General features: G+C 38.5%; 1 long non-coding RNA gene across 3 annotated transcripts in view; it reads left to right on the forward strand.

Annotated features, from left to right (window-relative positions):
- Positions 1-604: 604 nt before the first annotated feature.
- The window catches only part of LOC113839597 (uncharacterized), a 156,824-nt gene continuing 138,283 nt past the window's right edge, over positions 605-19,145 (forward strand). The window contains exon 1 of one of the 3 annotated variants that reach the window (XR_011809145.1): positions 605-771. This is a non-coding gene — a long non-coding RNA (uncharacterized lncRNA). The remainder of the gene's footprint in view (positions 772-19,145) is intronic. The other 2 variants (XR_001187978.5, XR_011809144.1) reach the window with 2 other exon arrangements.

The following is a 19,145-nucleotide window of genomic DNA, read 5'->3' on the forward strand; positions in this document are numbered from 1 at the left end:
CGTAAAGACACCACGTTACTGACTTGCAATTGTACCATAAATTATCAGATGATAAAAAAAGGACAATGCACTACTGTTGTAAAGAAGAGCTATAAAGCACATTAATCTTCTGCAGATATCAATAACATGGCAGTCACAAGATTAAAATCTGAGTATTTTTATGTTGTCTGGGCCTGAAGTGTTTATTTACCTTAAATCTATTTTCTGCCTTCTGAGTTGTTGAGGTTTGCAAGTATTTACGGTCAAATGGATCTGAGGCTGAACGCATGACCCAATCTAAGATCTTGGAGGTCAGAGAAAAAGCCATCATTTCTCTCGTGTCTACCACTGGGTTTGAGGAACACAGATATTTATATATGCACTGGTCGGGGGGATGAGATTTTTGCACTATAAACTTGTCATTTTGTTGAAATATACAGAGTGGTTGTTTACTTCTACATGTAAATCATAAGGCACAAACAGACATTAGGACTGCATTTTCTATCTCATAGATTCAGTACTAGACCATGAACCTAGGATGGATATTTCAAAGCTCATGAAAACAACGGAGCCATGTTTACCTACAATTTATTTGCAGGCTGCAGCTGAATTGGTTAACAGCTGATGCAAATTGTTATGAGCGAGCAAAGGACCCACCCTCCTTGTAACTGTAGTGAAACAGAAAGACCTGTCAAAAATACTTCTTCCAATTTTGAAGAAATCGTCTTATGGCCTTCAGTTGTTTTTTGGTTTAATCCAGTTTATATGCCTAATCCTTAAAGGCAAATAAAGGTAAGCAAATGGAAATGTTCATAATTTCCTTCTCTAATTGATACATGGCATTTTTGGTTGTGTTGTGCTGGAAACAGAAGTCATAGCTTACATTTCCAATATCATATAAGAGACTCTTTAGGGGATTGTATTTTACTGGCTCAAAGTGCATAGATATTTCAAAGTGGCAGCATCTAGCTGCAATCTCTATAATCTGCCAGCAGTACGTATCCCAAGGGAATGACGACCAGAATGCAAATGTATTGTTTTTAATCATAATAATAATATTACTGAATCTTCTACATGTCATTTTAATCTCTTAAGAAATATTCAAATTTAGCTTAACATTCAACCTAGTCAGCCTAATTGGCCTTGCCTACCCTAGACTTTGATTACAGAATTTTGCATCTCAGTAAAATATATTCCTTGCAGCTTCAATCTTTCCCTTTTCTGATGCCAAGCATGGTATAGGTTTGTATTACACAAGCCTGTAGTGCAACTAGGAATTTTTCCCTTTTGTTTTGTTTCATCAGAGGTTGTGGTATTGTACTGAATGGGCAAAAATGTGAGCAATATGTGCTTTTAGGTTCAGGCAAAGAAAAGTTCTCTAAACCTGACTAGCGAAAGCACATGGTTCTGACAACTGTTCTCTCATTACCATTGGGTTTTATTCCTCCTTGTTTGCAAGGTGGTGTATTTTCAGAACATTTCCATTGCCTGACATGGAATAATTTGTAGATTTATTTTGTTACTATTCATTTAACTGTCATATGTGTTATAATCAACCCAGCTATTTGGGTGTGAGCCTGAAAATGGAATATTGAAATAACACATTAATTCCTGCTAACTTCTGTGGAAGTATGTGGTATTGTTCTTCCAAAAAACAATCTATATTAGGATGCTTATTGTACAAGAACTCTGCAACAGCAGCAGCAGGAGAGTGTGAATCTGCAAACTAAACTCTGTGTTAGCCAGGGAAGAGGAGTACCTAGGAATGGTTTATTCCCTGTCAGGACTGTTAAAATTACATTGAGTCAGAAGGAGCTGAGAGATGGTAGAATAAAAAATAAAAGGTTTCTGGTTTTTCTGCTGCTTTTGGACAACTCTTTTTTGCCCCTGAAAGACAGAAAGTTGAGCCAAAGATGATTTAGGAAGTGAAATTCTTCCTTAGCCTTGTTTCCCCTTCCTGGATGATATTTCACCAACAGATCCTTATGCATTAGTCTTTTATTTTTTTATTATTATTATTATTATTATTTATTTTCCTTCTTCCCATTTCCATGCTGAGCCTTGGCTTCTATCAAAGATTTTAGGGAACAGGGAAAAGAGGACTTTTCATTACTTTCTCCTGCTTGTAATCTCTCCTCTGGGGATTAAAATTCTACTTTCCGTAATCTCTGTCCTTAATGTATGTTAAAGCTTTCTTCGTCCTTCCAACAGACACTTAGCTATTCTTAATAGGATCATTGGAGATTGCTCTTCCTAAGCATGTTATAGGTTTGAAGAGTCTTACGAGGTTTGTTGTGGTTCAGGAGAGTGGAAGAAGTTTTGAAAGAAACATCTCTTCTGGATCATGTCTACATAATCCCTTGGAAAGAGTTCCTTTCACATTACCTCCAGGCTTGGCTAGTGCTTTGTTAGCCAGAGCAGTTACCTCAGTTTCAGCACCACTTTGCTTTTGTTTTTATTACCTATGTAACTAGGAAATTATTTTAAAGTCCAAATATTCTGAAAATGAAGAAACAATTACAGGATGGATCATTTTGAGGACATCTAAAATAGAAAGTCCAATCTCTTTTTAAACTTATCTGTCTCTTTTATATCTCAGACCAGGGCATATACATATGAATAAAGTATAGCTTGATCTGTAAAATAATCACTGTGACAGTGAAATTTGGCAATGTTAGCTGGTGATTGCTAACTGAAACCACTAGCTATCAGTAGTGGCTGTAAGCCATGGCTATCAGACTACAGTTTTGTCAACCACATGACATGATGACATCAAAGTAAGTTATTCTCACAATATCAATCTCATCAACTCCTCATGAGGCAATAGCAGGGCTGACATTGAGATGACTTCTTTTATTTAATTGAAGGGATAGTCTCAGTAGTTCAAATTTGACCCCCCATCTGTGGGTAACTGAGGAAAATGTGCCTTTCTGCTGTAAAGCATTGTTGGAGAAAGAGGGAAGGAAAAGGCTAAACAGCTAGCTCTTATTGATTTGGAGCAGAAGGGCACCTAGTTCCCTTCTCTGCCAAACAGTTTTCTGAGAAAAGCTCACCACTTGACTGGGGATTATGCAAAACTGGGTTGGATGCATGCATTTTTCTCCTCAGAAGTGTTATTTATGCTCTTTGGTAAAAGTTATCAGTAATAGTACTTTGTTTTCTTTTAACCACTATCCTCTGATCATTTAAATGGTAAATTTGCTATGTGCATGTAAGGTATTTAGGATCAGTTGGCCATCTAACCTTACTTCAAGTAGTAAGGTTCAGGTTAAAATGTATGCAAGTTTAATAGCAATGTGGAAAAAATAAATACCAATGAGCTCTGTTTTCTTTTGACAAAAAAAGAACAAATACTCCTAGCTGAGGTTCCCCACAATCCTTCTAGATTCATTTAAAGACTTAAATGAAATATATAGTAATCAGGTTTTTAATAAATTTGTATACAATGGTATTGATTCATAATTGTTGTTTTGTTTGTTTTGCTTTTTAAATGGAATCACCAGACACATAGTTAGCATGGGCACACTTGGATGCTCATTTCTACAATGCTCTTCTAGTAAATGAGTTTATTGGGGTAGAGAAGGGTCAAACCCCAACTGTGTAAATCTGTAAATCTTGGTCTAAATGCCAGTTTGAAGGATTTCTCAGGACCCTCACCTAGTACTATATTATATTTTAAAATATGTTATTATGAACTTAAAAGATGAATATGCTTGCTATCAAACATACTCATTATCTAAATTATTTTAATTGCTTTCATTGCTACTCATTATTTATTTTTATTGTACTTTCATTTTCTTGTCCTATTTCATACATAGCTTTATAAAACCTACAGCGTTTTAGCACAAATACCTTGCCTAGCCATTATCAGGAAGCACTTGTTCACTCAGAAAAATGTTGTGAGGTCATTAATGCAGTAACTCTTCCTGACAGGTAAGGAGTTAAACTCATGACAAGTTCCCAGCACTAAAAGGGCAGAGGATTAATTTTTGCCTGTTGTGAACAAGGTAGTCTTGATGGAGAAAGTACCAAGAAGCCTTCTGGTCATCTAGAACATCAGTCTATTTGCCAGGACCCACACAGACTGCTCCAGTATAAAATTGCAATATCTGAGTAGCTGGTTTAAAATGTCTGGAAGGAATATAACATGGATTATCTCAGGAAGCAATTACCAAATAGCAGTAATTTATAAGAGGGATTGATTCTTCATTTACAGTGGTGTAAATCCAGTGTACAGGCACTTTTAGAACAAATTGCCACTAGAACCGTTTTTTTCCTGAAAGAAATAACTTGGTGCTATGAACGTCTGAAAACTAATTTTTTCTTGAAGCTATTCAGAGTGAAAGTGTGTTTTGGCCAAAGCATGTATTTACATTGAAATGCTGATCAAAATGCCACCGAGGTTCAAAAGGCAAGTGCCTGGGGTGGGTTTCTCTCCCCTGTAAGATGCTGTCATCATATCCAGAGGGCAATTCCATGTCCCAGGCTTCCAGGGGCCACTGTTTCAGGCTGCTTCCAGCAAGAGACTCCCCTGGAGCTGCCAGGGTTGCAGTTTCAGGGCAGCCTGGCTGTATTCACATAGTTGCATGCTTTTGTAGTTAATGTTTTTCACAGAATTCTCCCTCTGCAACAGGGACTCTGCTTCCCATCCTGACCAGCAGCTGAAACTCCCCCATCTCATGGTCAAATGGAGACTGTGTTTTGAACACACTCACTCCACTGTGCCTAGGCTTTATTTATTGACAATAAGCCACGCATTGCTGTTTCCAGACAGTATGAAAATGAATCATCAGCTGGACATTCTGAGTATGTCACTGTATGCTGAGTGCATACAATTGCTGGGTGCATACCAATTGCACGTGGGAGTGATAATGGCCCATCGCTGATCTGGTTAACGAAAACTTCTGTAGGTGATGCTGCTCTGAGCCTGTTTGCAAACAAACAGCCGGCAGCAGATAGGCCTGTGAGGCAGGCTATATGCTGAGAGTTGTGTGGCATCATTATGCGCGTGTAGGCGGTTGAGATATTTGCGGTGAAATCGTGGCCTCATTGAAGTGGGTGGCAGCTTTCCCACCACCTTCAGTTGGGCCAAATACTAGCCTTTCTGATGGTATTTACTCAGAACGCTTGATTGAGTTCAATGGAGACTTAGTGGCATAAAATGCAGCAGGACACTGTTGCCTTAAGAAAATGAGCTCTGAAATCAGTTGACGTCCATAGGCTTTGTATTTATTCCACTGTCTAAATTTTGCGTGTTTTCACTTTGAATGGCTTTAGCTTGGAATGTAGCAAATATATGGAGATGATCTGTAAGTTCTCTGTGGGGATTTGTAATTTTCTTGCTAAACAGTTCTCTACGTAATAAGAATAAATGATCAAATTTGGGTTGGATAAAAACCAGCAGTATTGCAAAGTATGTAGGCTTCCAGAACAAGATGACCTACAGATGCCTGATGGACTAAAACCCATTTTAAAAGCCTTTCTCTTTCATGTGTATTTTCCACAGAATAAGAATGATAGAAAGAGGAAAGCCTGAATTTTTAGTATTAAGCAGCAACATCAGCGTATTGTGTGGAGGCTGACCTTGTCTCTGTTTCTGTGTTGATCTGAATGTGCTGGGTTTCCTCGGGGTTCAATTCCTTGGCAAGGAAATACTCTTGCACAAAGTCTATGAATTACTGTTACTTTATAACACTGGGATATAAAAATCCCAGGTATTTCTCTGCTTTTAGAAAAAGACTGTAGGTTTGTTAGCAGTGTGTAACAAGGTTCAGTGAATCTGGAGGGAGAGGGCATATAACCTCTGGAAGGAGACTCTGCAATTATCGCTCACAATGCCATTCAGTAATACTGTCCCTGCTGTGACATATACATCTTAGACTGTAAGACATATAGCTGTGCCTTATCATCAAAATCTATTTCAACTGGTATGGCTTAGATCGTCCTGTTTTCTCATTTGTCTCTGGTATTTCCTGGTCTTTAAATCTCCAGACCACCTGGGGCTCTTAACCCCCTTTAATAAATAGGTCCATCACATTTCCCCCGTGTTCAAAAATGGCACAGCTGCTTCCAATATGCTATGCAGGGATCATAAAAATAAGTACAGTATAAAACATTATTACAGCCCTATTTTCAGTTTCTTCAGCATGGCTCATTTTGAGACATTAGCCATTCTGCAAACTCTGCTGTGATTATTCTTTCCACTTGCTCTCTCTTAAAGTAACCTGGTCAGATGCTGGTGTCTTAGGCCATGCAGTAGCTGTTTAATAGCCTCAAACAAATCTGCATGTTTTAAAAAAAGGTGGGCAGCATCCTATTCCCAGTTTTTCATCTCCCAAAGGAAGCTGCTTCCTCTTCTGCCTGAGCTCTGGGATGCACAACACTGGCATCGCTCGCATAGGGTGTGGGGCGGTGTCCATGCATGGTCTGCTATAGTGGGTCCTCAGTTTCTCCTCTGCTTTTAGTGTCTGCAGGCATCATCTCTTGTGGACAATAGTCTCTCACCCTAATGGGTCTGGACAGAGAGGAGCCGTGGCTTTCAAACAATATTTCCCTGAAATACTGCCTGAACTCGTGCTACATCTGTGACCTGGGCTAACAGAGTAGCTGTCAAAAGCTGGTGCATGGTGTTTGGGTTTTCTGTTCCTAATCCGGTCATTCTTTTAACATCAATAGAGACAATATAAATGTCTGTATACATACATCTCTGCAGAGCTCAGGGGTTTATTTAAACACATTACAGGATGTTTTCAGGAATTAGCAAATTATGGGTGATGCTGGCCTTATTGAGGCTCAGCACCAACACCTACATGGTGACTGCAGCGTGGGTCAGGATTTTACCCAGCCCACTTATACTGTACAGTACTTACAAAATGCAAGCAGTTGCAAATAAGGAGCAAACAGTCCAAGGTTCCTCATTTGTATTTAACCTACATTATAAGCAGACATCTGCAGATCATTATACAGAAAGAAATCCATCAGAGATAGTAAACCTAATTCTCAACTATAATCTGTTATGTTTTGTTTTCATTGTGTGTCGTATTTGTTGTTGGTTTGGTGTTGTTAGTTTTTTTGTTTTGTTTTGTTTGTTGTTTTTTTTTTTTAGTCACATCAGAGGTGCCGTAACATAGACTCAACATCATCACATATGCTAGTTGACAATAATCTGTTTAGACTACTACATTTACAGTTTTTTTCTCCTCAAAAATGAAATTGTGTATGTGATTTAGGCAGGAGACAGTGCAGCAATGCCATTTTGTTGGCTCCCAGTGTTTGATGGCTTGCAGTTCAGGCTGCATGTGGCATTAATATGCTTCAGCTGGTCCTCTTCCAGGAGCAAGATAACATTTTTCAGTGCGTCTCAGTATGTTTCCTTGGAACAGCTGGCTGCAGTATCCCCATTTCTCAAGAGATGTCCCCCTCCCCGGAGCCCTCTGAGAGCAGGCATTCCCTCTCCGGACAGCCTGTGTGACACCCAGTGGGGGTCACTGCGCCTAAATAGTCAGAACTAGCAAACTGCAGCCCAGTATAGTAGAAGCATGAGCATCACCTGAGAAAGGCTTTCTTTTCCTGGCTCTGTTTACCCAGTTTGGGGGTGTGAGAAGGGACATAAGCAGAGGACCTCCAAGGAGTTGCCATCCCAACATGTGATGCTGTCCAGACAGTTCAAAGAATTAGAAATTCCAGACATGAAATATCTTTCCAAGAAAGAAATGGATTCCTTCCCTCAGTTTAAAAGCATGAACTACATGCAAGATCTCTGTTAATAGCAAATTATCAAGGGTCTTTTCTGTTGGGGTAACCTTTGAACTATGTACTTCTGCAGATGATTCTGTCTTCTTCTCACATGTCATTTTTCATGCTGCATTTGCTGCTCTTCTGGCCTGTCAGTGACTAAATAAGGACTTTAACCCTCATAACCCACATTCTCTCCAGTGGTCCCATTCTGAGTTTGGCATGCCTGTCCGGGAATGCAGACGCTTGCCGTAGCTGCAGAGCGTCATCAGAAAGGTATGGGCTGTGACCTCGCAAGGGCATCACAGAGCAACAGCCAAGATCTGGATAGAAAAGGCCCCATTGTCACCTAAATATAGTTTCATCACAGGCAGCATGGAAAACAAGAGCGGCAAATGATGTTTTATCTCCTGCAGATGATTTTGCTTCCAACTTTTCTTCTCTGTGTGGCCAATTGTGAAGATCTTTTTAAAAGCTGGAAATCTGTTCTTAATCCAGTCCATTTAGAAGTAAGTACTGCTACAAAAACAGAGCATAACAAATGGATAACAAAATGCTCCTACCCCAGAAGTACTTCTCCAAGTTTACCTAGAGAATGACAGTGCTTTCAAATGAACTCAGTCATCTTTAACTAAACCTTCACCACTATTTTAATGTTTCTCTTTCCTTCACACAGCCAAAAGGCACTGATTATGGATCTAATCACCAATTAAGTGGTCCAACAATATCCCCAGTAAGAAAAAAAAAAAAAAAAAGCTAGAATAAAAGTTATAAGATTGACTATAAAAATGATGACTGACAAATTGGCATGTGGACAAAGTATTTTAAGAACTTTTAATGATCAGAGCCAGACAGAAGCTATTGGGGTTATTTTGGGCATAAAGAGAATTCAAAATCCCCATTTGCCCCCAGGATTTTCACTTTTTTTTTCTTCTCTTTCTAATAGTTTTCCATGTTTTATCTGAAGTCTTTTCTTTTTTGTTTGTTTTCAAGTTGAAACTTGGATATATTCTCAGTGATGAGTAGTCAGTTTCCATTCTACCTTCTGTTTAGTCCCCGTTCCTGGATTAAGATCATCTATAAATCCCACAGTAGGTTAGACCTTGTTATCAAACATCCTAAACCTTCCAGTGTCTCCCAGAATGAAAAAGACATCAGATTATTTCCATCTGTATCTCTGATGTCCAGAACATATTTGCACCATTCAGCAGTAAGAGTGCAACTCATGAACTAATTGCAGAAACCTCATGCATCCATGAATCTGGCTCCTTTCCACATGTGTGAATCATTCACAACTAGGCCTGGATCCCTGTGAATGTGTACAACTGCTTATTTTTAGCAACAACTTATTTTTTTTAAGAAAGTGTTGACTTCTCTGCTGGGTCCCTTGGGTTCTCCTGCTCTCAAGTGCCAGCAAGCCTCCAGTACCATGGGCCACAATGCTGCTGGTTGCACTGCCTTTCCTGTCAGCAGGGTAATGTGCTGAGCAACCACTCATGGCTTTCAATGCTGAGAAGTACCAATGTGAATGATCTGTCACATCTGAGAGGGACTTGTTGTCGCTTTTAAGTCCAGGAAGCTCTGGATTGTCAGGAGTCCCTCTCCACCATTAGGAATAAAATTTTCTCTCTCTTCCAAAAATGGTAGCGAAGCTGGAAAAGAGAACTGCTTTGTTCCAATGTGGTGATAAAAGTGGGAGATTTGCTGTGTTTGCATATCGTGCTTCTATTCTTGAAATGACTTTTATGAACAACGGTAAGGAAATTAAACAGGATTTGAATTTGCCCTTCAGGTTATAAACAGCTCTAGTATTTACAATGCACTTTGCACTTGACTCTGCTGTAGCAGGAATGTTAACAGCAGCTAAATTAAAGTTGCCTAAAGATTTCCATTAGCCCAGGCAAAAGATATTTGTAAGTGTGTATATAATCTTTCACTTACATGAAAAATCAAATAGTTACTTGTTGTAATTCTTTCCATCTTCATTTTTAGATATATTAAAAAAAGCTCAAACTTCTCAGTGTAGGTCAGTTTTTGGCTTCAGTTTTCTATCTATTTGCCTTTTTTGGCTTTTTTTTTTTTTTTTTTTTTCCAAGGTCAGGAATTGTGAGAAAGCAGCAGTCCCTGGTTGACAAAAGGAGTCCTAGGGTACCCCTTGGTGACTTGCTGAGTGTCATGGATTGGTATCTGGGAGAGAAGAGTGTGTGCCTTCAGTTTATGTCCTATCAGGAGAGTGAGCATTTGTAGAGGCCATAGCTTCTTTGATGACGTGCTCTTTTGCCTTTTTATTTCTTTCTTTTTAAGAAAATAAAATAAAAGTTAATTAAAGTTTATTCTCCTGTGCTTGTAGGAATAAGACTTTCAGATTGGCCTAGTTGATTATTATAGGTATATTTTAAATGTGTAAATGAGGCTCTTCTTCCATCCCTGAAGCAGTGCCTAGACAATAGAGTTAAGAAATTTTAAGTGTCTGTGAATAAGCTGTCACACTGTTTAGACCTAATCATAACTGAGCAGAAGCTGAAGAGCTGCTTTGCATGCAAGTTGACCTGCATGTTTTATAAGCAGACTCCTCTTGTCAGGCGAGAGGGAGATAAAGGCAGAGGATCTATAATTTATCCTCTCATGTTTATGGGAGAGAGTCACCTGCAGCATGATTACAGGGCCCCATGGTGTTGGTTACTTACCTATTAACTGTAGGATACTGGGTTGTTGAACATTTAAATCTACAGGAAAGCACCCCGAAGAACTTCAACTTCAGCCTCCTTCACAATCAAGAACAGTGGCCTCCATCCATGTACCCCAAGAATTCTTTCTGTCCAACATGCATCTCTTCCCCTCTTGCCCTAGGGTACATCTTTATTTGCTATCCAAATATCTAGCATCTTGATGAACTACATAACTGAGATAACAGTCTAGACTTTCTTCTGGTCTACCACTGAGTGAGTTTCTTTAAATTCAGAATTGTTTCTGTGCCTCATTTAACAGATGCAGAAATGGGCATATGTTGCTATTCAGGGTTGAATCAAGGCACCTTTGCTCTGGTAGTCCACAACCCACCGTAAGCACTACTGGAGACTGTGCAAGAACTCTGCTACATGCAAATATAGGGTAATTCACTTGTCTCAGTTGGCCTTATCTGCATCTCTAATAGATCATGGCTTAAATCTTCAAATACAAAAGCTTAATCATTAAAAATATTCTCACAGATAAATAAAAAATCTGGAAATGTTGGCTTTGACATAAATATTCAAACCATTTTTGAAGTTTGTTAAATTTTTAATAGTGGAAATGCCAATCACCTTGTGTCCCTGGACCCATAACTACCCTTTTTTTTTTTTTTTGCAACCCCATCTTCTAAACTTTCTCTAAGGTACCTGTTCCTTTGTAATATGCCATTTTAAAATTAAATGACAAATCCTGCATGCACCATGCTACGTGAGACCAATATAGCAATTTTAGGTGACTCAAGCAATAATATTAGGATGTCCTCTGTAATATATTTCAGTCCTTTTCAGAGATGCTCTGTGACCCAAGGTATCTGAATGAGACTCTGGTCATGCATATATACATATTTTTTTATTATTTATTTATTTCCTGTAGGTTACACTACATAAGTATTTGCTGTTACAGCAGCAGACACTTTGCATATTCAGTTATAACATTGTTTGGTTACACAATGCAATATGCAATTACTTCTCTGCTACGGGTCTGGCTGCCAGTAAGGCTCATGTTTCTGCAGCCAAAAGATATACTGAAAGATTCCTTTTTCAGAAGCTTAACTAAACTAACAAAGCAATTATGGATTTGAATTAATAAGTCAATGGAATGTGTATTCTTTACAAAATCAGGTTAATCTGGGAGAATTTATTAGCTGTGGTCCCTCTCCTCAGAGTAGCAACATGGGAGGGAACTAGTATTCCTGAAACACTGATAGAAGTTGTACATGGAGGAAATGCTGCATTTCCTTTGTTCTTTACATGTTCTATAAATATTTCATGTGTTTGTTAAGGCTGTGTTATTTCTGGAAACATGCCTACTCTCTTGTTTAATTTTTCCCGAATCCTTCAGGGCTGTAGATAGTTTGGGATACACAGAGATTTAACATTCCATATTTATGCTCTTGCTAATAGGCACCACATGAAGATTAGAAATGTAAACGGATTGTGAGGAACAGAGGGAAATTTTTAGCACATCTAAAAAAGGCCTGGACTTAGAGTCCTTTGGATAAAAGTCTACTACATTTCTATTACTCATGCTTTTGACTTTCCATCCTTCTCACAGAAAAAAAAAAAAAAAAAAGTCATCAGAGCATTTAAAACCCAATCAGATATTGGGACAGTCCTTCTGAGTTTTGAATATTGATGCTGAATTATAGCAAAAGATTTTTTATCAGTAATACCCTCTTTTTCCATCTCTGTATATTCATTTATCACAGCCAGTGGCTATTCACTGCTTCTCTTGATCATAGCCAGATTCTGTCCCTTGGGAGAAAGTATTTCTTAATATGGAAAGGTTCTCCATTTACCTCTGCAAGTAAATAAAATCACTTTGTTTCCTTTTTCTTTCCATAATCTGAACATACTTACCTCTCCTTGCCCAGCTCTAAATGAACTGCTGTAATGTTCTACAGCAGTATGTGCAACAAAGATGCTTAAATATCAGAGAGAGAAAAATAAATAAAACTTTGAGTCCATAAATATGCTGAGATAAATGAATAAAAATGTTGAACTGCTTTCAGAAATGACTCACTGCTTGTACCATCCAGTTAGAAACACACGTCAAATGATGAAAATTTGTTTGGATCACAAATATGAGTTTTAACACGGCCATGATGTATAAATCATTCTTGAAAGTGGAGTATGGAGCCCATGTTCCTCAGGTGCTTGTGAAAATTTTATTCATGTTTTTATTTTGCATTCTCTTCCACTGTTTGTTTGTTTGTCTAAATATCTATATGTAGGAGTCAGTGAAAAATGAATCATGGATAACAGTTCTCTGATCTTTCAGATATAGTAGCAATGCTGTTTTGAAAGGAGTCATCCCCAAAAAATGACTTATTCTCTTGAGCAGCTCCCTTTTTACCTCAGGGAGCCATATATTTGTCTGCAAATTCAGCAGTGATGCTGGCTTGGTAATGTCCATTGGGAGTCACTAGAAAAACATATAAAAGCTGTGCGTGAATAGATTTTTCCAATGCAACTGGAAAAAGAATGATTTCACCTTATGCTGTGTACAGAGGTGAAGTAGTGTAAATGTATACTTAAGCCTCAGAATCATATGTTTTCAGGATGTATTTTCCTTGATTATTGGCATCTTCAGGCTGAACTGATAATGTACAGGATATTTGATACAATGCTAGATTGAGCTTTTGATTGCACTATAAATAGAGAAAAACAGGAGGAGTCCAACTAAAAGCAATGAGAATCCTCACAGCATAAAATGCTGAGCAGAACGTATAGGGCTGTCAAAGTATGGTTTCTTGTATTTTGAACTCCTCTTTCTACAAGGTAGGTAGGAAAGGTCACATTTATATTGAGAAAACAGGAGGCTATTTGGTGCATTAAATCTCGAGGGCCTTTTTTCTATTTCCAAGAAATAGAATAGGAATCCCATGCACACCCCAGAAAATAAAAGGCCCAGAGAACAGAGACCTGAATCGTCTGATCTCCCCAGAGATTCAACATTTTTATTTGTAGTGATGATATCTGTAAGAAAGTAAGGCAGCGGCTGATTCACAAACCATAATGGGAGTTTCAAGGGTATTTGCTCAGTGAGTGAAATCCTCGGATCATGACTACAGGTCTTGGCAATCATTCAGTTATTTTTACTGCAGTTTTAAAACTCATCTGTTCTATTTCCACGTGTAAAACAAAACCCACGTGGGTTTCTTGTGTTATATTAGCATTCTCCTATTTGAATTTCCAGCTTTTTATGAGATCCCACATATCAAAATAGAGACCCCGAAGGGGAAGAAAAAAAAATAAAAAATAAAAAATCAACAGTGTTCCTTGTTTCCTTAAGGCAACAAACAATTAAGAAAATCTTCACCTAAAAATTCATTGTTTTAGGGGTTTGGTTCTACATACCAACATGTTAACTGAATGGAACTATTTAGAAACCATCTTCTCCTATAAGCCTAGCTATCCAAACTAACATAAAAAGAGCTTTTGAAGCAGTCAACAGTTCTGCATCTTTCAGCAATGCCACGTAAAACAATTTGAGATAGACACCTCTTAGAGTCAACAAAAGCTTCTCCTGCCAACAGAGGAGGAGGATCAAGCCATAAAAGGAAAAATGAATTGTCTTGCCCTAAAATTTGTTGGCAGTTGTCATGCTAGAGTCAGGGCCCATTTTCCTCCTGCCATGGGTAAATGAGATGTATGTCAAAGATGTTGGCACCACTGACACAGCCGTAGCCTTCCTTATGTTCCCCATTTACACTGCAGAACATCCCACAAGAGGATAAGCCCTTTAAATGTAATGCTGTAGGGAATTTCCTTCAATAAAACCTTATCTGGATACAGTAGCTCTAGGGTTTTGTGTCGTTTCCATGGACTGCCTTAATGCAGGTGAACCTTTACAGCGTTTTAACAATTCTTCATTTGTGTTTGTTTCAGTATTAGGATACCACAAGTATGTATTTATTTTTGATTTTGAGGGCATCTAATCAAGACCTTCTTGAATGTAATGTCTTTTTTTTTCTCATTTACAGAGACTTTTCATCAAGCTCAAAACATTCCAGTCCAGCCCAGCCCTCTAAGAGTATTCACTATAAAAAAAGAATTAAATATAAATATTTTTTTAAATGACTCACCTTAAGTGGCTGAAAGAATTACATTATGTCATTTCAAACCCTGCCTGCTCTTTTCAGTTTCTACTGGACTTTCAGACTGCCTTCAGAAATCTGAGATAATTTTATTTTCCTGCAAAATCTTAGCTCTTTACAATCATTTGTACCAGTGTTTGATCTGTGAAATCTTGATTTAGACTTCCTGGCAGATTTGTACTGAACAGCATCTAATCCCTTTTAGGACGTGTTCTGTAGGCTGAAAGAAATTTTTTAACATAGGCAAAATTTTAAAAAGGGCTTTACCTAGAAGATTTCCTTTAACCCAGTCCTCTTTAAAACACGAAACCCAACACCAGATAGACACTAATTCCAATTTGTAACAAAACCTGGAAAAGGGGGGAGTGCCAGTGGATATGTATAAGTCTCAGTATGAGCCAGACAACTTAATAACACCATTTATTAGAGAAGCCTTAAAGGTAATCCCATTAAAGCTATTCAGCAGAACACAGATATTTTTCTGAAATCTGCTTGGAAGCAGACAGGATTACTTGAATGAAATGTGAGCAGCTTTCTAATAAACCTCATCCCCCCACCTTTTATTCCTTAATGCTGTGGACCTTGGTGCTCTACTGCTCTCTCACTTGATGGATGAGGGGAAATTACTGCTTAAAAGTGAGGAGGGATGGAAAGGTGAATGTACAATCTTCTACATCTCTTTTCATGAAGGCATGGCAAGAGAGCTTGTTGACACTGCCACAGGTTCCTTTCCTGGCCTGGACAGTGGAAATTCACCTTTCATGGCAATTAATTTCTGGAAGATAGACTTGGTTTTCATCCATATGGGTACATCAACAAAAGTAAGAAGGACTAACACATTATACAGTAGGCTTTGCATGGGCATTGTTCCCTCTCATTTTCTTAATGTTTATCTCTACCTGCTTTCCCATCCATAGACATGCCAAGTCTCAAATATGTGAAGTGTCCCCACCATCCCACCTTGTGTGAGAGGTGCTGGTTGGGTTGTTAGGGTCTGGGAACCATTGCTGCTGAGAACACGCAGTGGTGATTTGAGGGAGGTACAGAGAAGTTTAGAATGACAGGAAACTACGATCCCATTTGAACTTGAGAAAGGGTGAATTTCTGTTTTAAAGCGCTTTATCTAAACAGAGCTTAAGGAAGGAAACCTCATGAACTCTTGTTAAAAACCTATAGCTATAATTTAGCAACTCCTTTCATCTAGCACGAAGGGTGTTTTTTTGTGTGTGTGGGGGGGTTTTTTCTTTTTTTTTGCCTCGAAGAAACAAGGATGCACTGTTCTCATTTGCATGTACTGTGCCAGTGAAACAGGCATACTTTCTGGAATGCTCTTTTCACTTCTTATTCTACTCTTTTAAATATCTCTGTTTCTATTGATTTTTTGGAACTCTTTAAGATCACCACAGAAATTGTCCTCAAAGAGAGTAGTTTTTTTTCTTCTTTTTATGTGAACAATGTCTGCTGTTATTTAGATTTAACAGCATAAGGAGATACCTGTACTCTGTGTAAACATTCTGCAAGTAGTTTAATCCAAACCTACAAGGATATCTGATTTCTCTGAAGGTGTCCATAATTATAAGGCAAAGCTCTGAAGAATGCAATTATTCATTTTAGAAACTTGGGCTGGAACATTGCGCAACTGTTTGTTTTAGGCTTGGAAAAAGGAATATGATGTATCCAGAGGATTTTTTTTTTCTTTTATTCAGGTCAGTGCCTACTTTAGTTTGAAGTAGTGTACTAGTATGATAGCAGGGGTGTGCATCAGTGACACTACCACTTCATCCAATCCTCCTAGACATTATCAAGCCCTCTCTGCTCTTTGGAATTTACAGTGCCCTGGAAGGGGGATTTTCATCTGGTATTTGGCTGGATGCTGGGACTTGTTTCTCCTGGTGTGTTGCTTTTGGAGTGTTTGAAGTACTGCTGGTGGTAGCAGTGTCTCCCCCAAACAGCCAGAGGATGAAGCTGCTTTAGTGTACTTAATGTTGTTTCCTATCAGAACTGTTTTACAGCTTGACCTCTGGGTAGCAGCTTCCTTCTTGTCAGTGCATAATTAAAAGAAGCTCTCTGCTTTAAACAGGATGATGGCTGGATGGGCTGAAAATTTGCAAGGATATGGGAGGACTGAAAAGCTTTGTTAAGCCTCCCAGGAATGGATTCTGTGCTTGCTAAGAGATTAAATGCTGCTCTTCCAGTGGTGTGTGATTAAAAAGTTGAAATAATAGTGCTTTTTTTTCCTGAAAAAAAAAAAAAAGGTTTATTGAAGGGTTTAGTGTGCTCTGAAAGTCACTGCTTCAGTATAGCTGAGACTTGTCCTGATGCTTACCAACAACACTGTGTTGATTTATCTGTAGCCTGCCTAGTGGCTTGTTTAGTTAAACATCCCTGATGCATCTGAGACACTTAAAGCTTCCTTCAGTGTCTCAGTAGAACCTCCATCTTGATAAATTATAGAGAAGTATGTGTTGATCATTTTCCAGTTTTTTGAATGAAAGCACAAACAATCCATGCCTTCGTGTTAATTTGGACTTGCGTTTTATTTCTGCCTCGGATGTTCAGATAACCAGAGACCACTCTGCATTTTCCAGCATGGCCCTCTTTGTTCTGCTTGCTGTCTCTTCCCTGATTGAACTTTGATTTCATTTTGGCCTGAGGGGAATTAAGTCAAGATGAGGAACAGAAGTTAGCTTCCCAAATATTATGGTGGACAGAAAGGGAGGAGGGTGTTACTCATCTTGGAAATATATCAACTATGTCCATCTACATGCTCTGCCTAGTAAATGCTGGTATTAATATGGTCAGGGTTCCTCTGTTGAGTGAATCCATACTATTTATCTATCCCAAACTGGAAATGCTCCCATTTTGGTGTCTAGTATGCTTCCTGCATCTCAGTATGTTTTAAACTATTTTTCTTCCTCTCACCGTAAAGATTTTATTTCCAATTTACCCAGGAGCTGTTGAAATTAATTCCTGTTCATGGCAACTTTTCCTTTACAGTGATCATTTCAATTTGCCTCAATTCAGATGTCAGAGTTCTTACAGGTGGAAGTAGAATGGTTCTGCTTGATTTTTTTTTTTCTCTAAGTATGTGGAAACGTGTATTTCAAGTGAAACTGATTCTTGATACTGTAGATATTCTTCAGAGGTATAATTGGGCCCTCTTTCAGCTGTCTTTTATATGGACTGCAGAATTAGGTCCTAGTTGATTGTGCTTTCAAAATAGAGCATAGTAAGAAAATACGTCTGGTTACCAGAAGGCTACATCATCATTAAAAGAAGTGGAGAGGACACTGAGGATCTAGTGAAACCTGATGACTTGTTTCCTTCTGAGGTGCGTCAGAGAAGAAATCAAGAAGTGCAGTGGCCACAATAAAAGTGGCTCTTTTATTTTACTTCCTTAAATCAAAATCAGGGTGGGCAGAGCCATAGAGGGGCTATGAAAGACATCTATTTGCTCGTTGTTTAAAAGCTTGGTGAAATAACACATCCTGAAAAGCAGAGCCTCTGTCATCCTGCAGCCGTTTGTGAATAGACCGCTGGTGTGCTGAACAGCCTCACTTAGGAGGAAGGAAGGGGAGGAGATGCTGCAGAGCTACACGTGCACTTGTAAGGGTTACAAAGGTTTCGTCTCCTCATTGAGGCATGAGGGCAAGGCCACGAGAAGGTCACAAATGCTGTCTGTTGTTGAAATTTTAAAACCCTTTGCTGCTGCCCTTTTCTCTGTTTCATTGACATAGTATAACGAGTTATCTAAACTCTGGGTGCCAGCTACATAGTTTAACCGATGGCCAGATGGTAGAGGGCTTCCATAAGGCTGAAAGGGATGTAGGATTCATTAGCTACATTAAACTTCATTTATGGCAGGGAGCAACCAGGTGGTCCCTTCTTTTGTCACTTCATTCCTCTTACAAACCACCAAACAACCGGATGACCTGGAAGAAAATACTCCCTGTCAAAGAAATTAATATCTAAATCATTGCTCTCCAAAGCGGAACAAGAATTTACCAGGGTTTCCGGGAAAGTTCATTTTGTACACTTGTCACACATCGTTCCTTTCATTAATATAACAGATTAATTGTTGCTCTGAGATATTTTTCTTTACTCTCCTTCAGGCTATGCACTTTTGATTAGAGGTGACTGAATAATTTATTGCCAAATTGCTTATTGGAAAAGGTTTGCTTTATTCCATGCAGTCCAGAATAATGTATTTTCAAATGATTATTCAAATTATTATTCAAGTGATCCTCAGATAGTTTCAGTGAAAAATTCTTGGTCTAAGGCTTACTTGGAAACAGATTTGATACAAAAGTAGTAAAACTAGTGAAGAGAATTTCAAGGCTGTAGGCTGGTTTGGAGTGGGTGAGCAGGCCTCTTATTTTGATCCACGCCTCAACTGGTTGTTAACCAGTCTGTTGTTGGTTTTCTAATGTAAACACACTTGTGTTTTACAACATTCACTTTTTATAAGTATTCTCCACAAGTCATTGAAAATGTACTATTTCTATAAACATCCCTGCTACAAAATTCATTTGAAGTGATATTCACTGGTAAATAAATGTAGATGGTGCAAGAAGACATGAAAGAAAAATCCCTTGGGGAAAGA

The sequence above is a fragment of the Anas platyrhynchos genome, chromosome 4 (assembly GCF_047663525.1).
Source record: "Anas platyrhynchos isolate ZD024472 breed Pekin duck chromosome 4, IASCAAS_PekinDuck_T2T, whole genome shotgun sequence".
In the NCBI taxonomy this organism is placed as follows: Eukaryota; Metazoa; Chordata; class Aves; order Anseriformes; family Anatidae; genus Anas; species Anas platyrhynchos.